Here is a 6,414-nt window from a genome sequence, read left to right on the forward strand (position 1 = left end):
TTGATTGATAAAAAAATTTAAAAAGAGTGAATTCCCTCGAAATTTTCTAGCATAATTGTACACTAAAGAATATCTAGATCTACCCTATTAAAAGTTATGAGATTTCTTATTTAGAAGAATTCCCATTTTATTAAAATTTTTAGTTTGTGAGGTGTATGAAAGTTGTCTAGTCGTCTTAACACCTGATCTCATTATGTTATTGTAACTGTTGAGTGAAGAGTGAGGAATATAGGAACACTATGATTGTAATTATTGAAGAAAAACTTTTGTATGGCATGTTTAATATGTATTGAAAATTAATTTATGAAAATATATTCATTAATTTTAGTTATAGTCTGTTTCAGAAAAGTTTAATCTTTCCATTAAGTTTTTACTACAGGCGAATGTCATTAGATAAAGACTGTTTCAAGTTTTATAGTTTTGTTCAGTCATTCTATTGTTGGCATGACTTGTGATATGCTGTGTGTACAGACTGTTTCACAAAGTTTAACATTTAATTTTGAAACAAACATTCTTCTGTATATTTACTTGGGTTATTAGTCCAGACTAGTAATGCATTTAAAACATATTTTCTGTGTTTCATTTTGTATTTTGGAGATTTGTAGAGATATCCAACTTACCGTAGTACCGCACACAACTGTAACATTTGTGGGACCTGTTTTTCTGGAATTCTGAGTCTGTTTATACTTTTTTTTCTTAGTTATTTACATTCTAGTTTCTTTTTAATATCTTTTAGTTGTTTCTGTTTTGTTTTAATTTTTTTGTTATTTAGAAGTAATTACAACGTGTAATAGACATTTTATTTTACATATGTATGTGTTGGCTTTAATTTTACTTTATGTGCAATTTCATTTTTTTATTTTTCACAGTTTACTTTTGTGAGGTCATTGATTTAATTAAGTTAACAATGTTTTTTTCAGCATCATTTTTGTTTGTTGTGACTTTTCCTTGAAAATGATCCTAGATTCTGAAAAAATCTAATGTTACACTTACTTTTGAAATGCAGATATTTTCAAAATGATCTTATCTAAAAGACGTCAAATCTGTTTGCTTAAAAAAAATTTTCATGTAAAGAATTTTCGATACACAGTCATAGAAGAAAATATTTTCACATGAATTAAGAAGTTCTGTGATGAGAGTTATCACTAAATTAGTCTTTTAGAAAATGTAGCAAGGTATTTCTGAATTTGTTGGGAAATTTTCGATACACAGTCATAGAAGAAAATATTTTTACATGAATTAAGAAGTTCTGTGATGAGAGTTATCACTAACTTAGTCTTTTAGAAAATGTAGCAAGGTATTTCTGAATTTGTTGGGAAATTTCTTCAGTAATCTTGAAATATTTTTCATTGCTTTTGTTTCATTTGAGTATTAGTCATTACTTCCTGAATTGTGAAGGTAATGGTATCGGAAGTTATGTAGAATTTGTATATGTGTATCATGTATGTACTCATCTGTATCATGTCAACAAATGTAGATTTAATTTTTCATTCTAATTTTCCTGTCAGTGCAGAAGTAGGTCAATGTCATGAGGTCAAGTTCAACAAAAACATCAACTTTCAGATAAAAAACACATAAAAAAAATTAATTCTACTGGTTTGATTGATTGGTAAGATTGGTACCTTAATCTGGATGAAGTATGACTTTGGATGCAATCAGAACACAAATATTAAAATTACAGGCTGAGTTGATGGTTTTAAACCAAGGATTACTACGCCATGTAAACTAGAAACTTAAGTTATCAATGCTTTTAGGTAAGAGTGCTTGGTTTCGCTATCATAACATCACTTAAGGATGTTTGTTATGCCTGGCCAGGTTGACTGCATCATTTTCCTATGCTGACATCACATTATGATGTTTGTTACACCTGGCTGGGTTGGACTGTATACTTGTTTGTTACACCTGGCTGGGTTGGGCTGTATACTTGCCATTTATGTGATACTTGGGAGAGTTACGGTCTGTGGGACTGTTGGTATATATCACTGCTTGTAACATTGTGAATTGTTTAATTGAATAAATCAAGCAAATTGCTGAGAAAAAAATTTAAATTGTTTTCTTTTCTGAATAAAAATTGTGTCACAGACTTAATGGAAATTTATTAAACAAAATGATGTTGAAATCATCTTGCATTCATGGTCTATCCTAAAATAATTCTTGTTATAACTATTACTTGATGAGGGCTATATGAAACACAAGTTTAATATACACTGGCTTTCTCTGGTCCCTAGTTGTGCTCTTCAGATTTTGGGACTAATCAGAAAAACGAAATAAATGAAAGGCAGCCATCTTGGATTTTTCATTGGAGAAACTGAATGGATCTTTTTCAAATTTTATGTATATTTGAGACTGATTGCAAAAAAAACAAAAAAAAAAAAATCTATCAAAAAAAAAAAAAAAATCTGCTATCGCTATTTCTAGAGAAGTACTTGTAGAGGGATCTTTTTTAATTTTAAAGACAGGTTCTTTTTGTCCCTCGTTCCTGTTTCATGTTGGGACTCATCAGGAAATGAAAATGGCTGACAGGTGGATTGAAATTTATAGATTATCATTGCTACTCAATGTATTTTTTATGCGTTCTGAAATTTCATATACCAGGGGTAGTAAAAAGAAGGAAAGAGAAAAATCCAACTTACAAGCTCAAATAAAGATTGTACAATGATGGATGCCATTATCCTTCTGCAATCTTGTTACAATGAAAAAACTTCTTTAGGTATACAGCATGCAATCTATTATGTCATCCTTAATTTTACACAGCTACAGGGTGCCTCGTTAGCCGTGACCGCTAATGCGCACAGTCATTAATACTGTGTGCAATGAAGCGTGAGCTTCAGACCACTCACTCTTCCAAGAATTTCGGTTCGATCCCCAGCGGTGGTGGAAAAAGAGAGTGATGTCTGATAGGGTTAGTTGTTATCCCTCCGATGGCACGGTGGTTTTACCCCGTGGGTTTTCCTCCACCGTTGAAACATTTGTTCCCTCAGCGGTGTCGTAATAAAAGCTCTACAGAGCTTTTGTTTATTGTTAACCTGTACACGACGATAAATAAAGGTTATTATTATTATTATTATGACTAGATATTGGTGGCATTGTGACAATAGTCAGCATGCTGTTTAACTATCTCCACTGTACAGTCTGTAGTTACCATTGTACAGTCTGTAGTCACCATTGTACAATCTGTAGTTACCACTGTACAGTCTGTAGTTACCACTGTACAGTCTGTAGTAACCACTGTACAGTCTGTAGTCACCATTGTAGTCTGTAGTCACCACTGTACAGTCTGTAGTTACCATTGTACAGTCTGTAGTTACCATTGTAGTCTGTAGTTACCACTGTACAGTCTGTAGTCACCACTGTACAGTCTGTAGTTACCACTGTAGTCTGTAGTCACCACTGTACAGTCTGTAGTTACCATTGTACAGTCTGTAGTTACCATTGTAGTCTGTAGTTACCACTGTACAGTATATAGTTACAATTGTACTGTCTGTAGTCACCACTGTACAGTCTGTAGTTACCACTGTAGTCTGTAGTCACCACTGTACAGTCTGTAGTTACCATTGTACAGTCTGTAGTTACCACTGTACAGTATATAGTTACCATTGTACTGTCTGTAGTCACCACTGTACAGTCTGTAGTTACCACTGTAGTCTGTAGTCACCACTGTACAGTCTGTAGTTACCATTGTACAGTCTGTAGTTACCATTGTAGTCTGTAGTTACCACTGTACAGTCTGTAGTTACCACTGTACAGTATGTAGTTACCATTGTACTGTCTGTAGTCACAGTCTGTAGTTACCATTGTAGTCTGTAGTTACCACTGTACAGTCTGTAGTTACCACTGTACAGTATATAGTTACCATTGTACTGTCTGTAGTCACCACTGTACAGTCTGTAGTTACCACTGTACAGTCTGTAGTCACCACTGTACAGTCTGTAGTTACCACTGTACAGTATATAGTTACCATTGTACAGTCTGTAGTTACCACTGTACAGTCTGTAGTCACCACTGTACAGTCTGTAGTTACCACTGTACAGTCTGTAGTCACCACTGTACAGTCTGTAGTTACCAGTGTAGTCTGTAGTTACCACTGTACAGTCTGTAGTTACCACTGTACAGTCTGTAGTTACCACTGTACAGTCTGTAGTCACCATTGTAGTCTGTAGTCACCACTGTACAGTCTGTAGTTACCACTGTACAGTCTGTAGTCACCACTGTACAGTCTGTAGTCACCACTGTACAGTCTGTAGTCACCATTGTAGTCTGTAGTTACCACTGTACAGTCTGTAGTCACCACTGTACAGTCTGTAGTTACCACTGTAGTCTGTAGTTACCACTGTACAGTCTGTAGTTACCACTGTACAGTCTGTAGTCACCACTGTACAGTCTGTAGTTACCACTGTACAGTCTGTAGTCACCACTGTACAGTCTGTAGTTACCACTGTAGTCTGTAGTCACCACTGTACAGTCTGTAGTCACCACTGTACAGTCTGTAGTCACCACTGTACAGTCTATAGTTACCACTGTAAAGTCTGTAGTCACCATTGTAGTCTGTAGTCACCACTGTACAGTAGTCACCACTGTACAGTCTATAGTTACCACTGTAGTCTGTAGTCACCATTGTAGTCTGTAGTTACCACTGTACAGTCTGTAGTCACCACTGTACAGTCTATAGTTACCACTGTAGTCTGTAGTTACCACTGTACAGTCTATAGTTACCACTGTAGTCTGTAGTTACCACTGTACAGTCTGTAGTTACCATTGTAGTCTGTAGTTACCACTGTACAGTCTGTAGTTACCATTGTACAGTCTGTAGTCACCATTGTACAGTCTGTAGTTACCATTGTAGTCTGTAGTCACCACTGTACAGTCTGTAGTTACCACTGTAACCAATGTACAGTATATAGTTACCATTGTACAGTCTGTAGTTACCATTGTACAGTCTATAGTTACCACTGTACAGTCTGTAGTTACTACTGTACAGTCTGTAGTCACCACTGTACAGTCTGTAGTCACCATTGTACAGTCTGTATTCACCAATGTACAGTATATAGTTACCATTGTACAGTCTGTAGTTACTACTGTACAGTCTGTAGTCACCACTGTACAGTCTGTAGTCACCACTGTACAGTCTGTAGTCACCACTGTACAGTCTGTAGTCACCATTGTACAGTCTATAGTTACCACTGTACAGTCTGTAGTTACTACTGTACAGTCTGTAGTTACCAATGTACAGTATATAGTTACCATTGTACAGTCTGTAGTCACCAATGTACAGTATATAGTTACCATTGTACAGTCTGTAGTTACCATTGTACAGTCTATAGTTACCACTGTACAGTCTGTAGTTACTACTGTACAGTCTGTAGTCACCACTGTACAGTCTGTAGTCACCACTGTACAGTCTGTAGTTACCACTGTACAGTCTGTAGTCACCAATGTACAGTATATAGTTACCATTGTACAGTCTGTAGTTACCATTGTACAGTCTATAGTTACCACTGTACAGTCTGTAGTTACTACTGTACAGTCTGTAGTCACCACTGTACAGTCTGTAGTCACCACTGTACGGTCTGTAGTTACCACTGTACAGTCTGTAGTTACCACTGTACAGTCTGTAGGCACCACTGTAAAGTCTGTAGTCACCATTGTACAGTCTGTAGTTACCACTGTAGTATGTAGTTACCACTGTACAGTCTGTAGTCACCATTGTACATTCTGTAGTTACCACTGAACAGTCTGTAGTCACCATTGTACAGTCTGTAGTTACTACTGTACAGTCTGTAGTCACCACTGTACAGTCTGTAGTCACCATTGTACAGTCTGTAGTCACCATTGTACAGTCTGTAGTCACCATTGTACAGTCTGTAGTCACCATTGTACAGTCTGTAGTTACTACTGTACAGTCTGTAGTCACCACTGTACAGTCTGTAGTCACCATTGTACAGTCTGTAGTCACCAATGTACAGTATATAGTTACCATTGTACAGTCTGTAGTTACTACTGTACTGTCTGTAGTCACCATTGTAGTCTGTAGTTACCACTGTACAGTCTGTAGTTACCATTGTACAGTCTGTAGTCACCATTGTAGTCTGTAGTTACCATTGTACAGTCTGTAGTCACCATTGTAGTCTGTAGTTTCCACTGTAGTCTGTAGTTACCACTGTACAGTCTGTAGGCACCACTGTAAAGTCTGTAGTCACCATTGTACAGTCTGTAGTTACCACTGTAGTCTGTAGTTACCACTGTACAGTCTGTAGTTACCATTGTACAGTCTGTAGTCACCATTGTAGTCTGTAGTTTCCACTGTACAGTCTGTAGGCACCACTGTAAAGTCTGTAGTCACCATTGTACAGTCTAGTTACCACTGTAGTCTGTAGTTACCACTGTACAGTCTGTAGTCACCACTGTACAGTATAT

This window comes from Ylistrum balloti, unplaced genomic scaffold (genome assembly GCF_031769215.1).
Source record: "Ylistrum balloti isolate Yb309-2 unplaced genomic scaffold, AGI_CSIRO_Ybal_v1 Utg370990, whole genome shotgun sequence".
Classification (NCBI taxonomy): domain Eukaryota; kingdom Metazoa; phylum Mollusca; class Bivalvia; order Pectinida; family Pectinidae; genus Ylistrum; species Ylistrum balloti.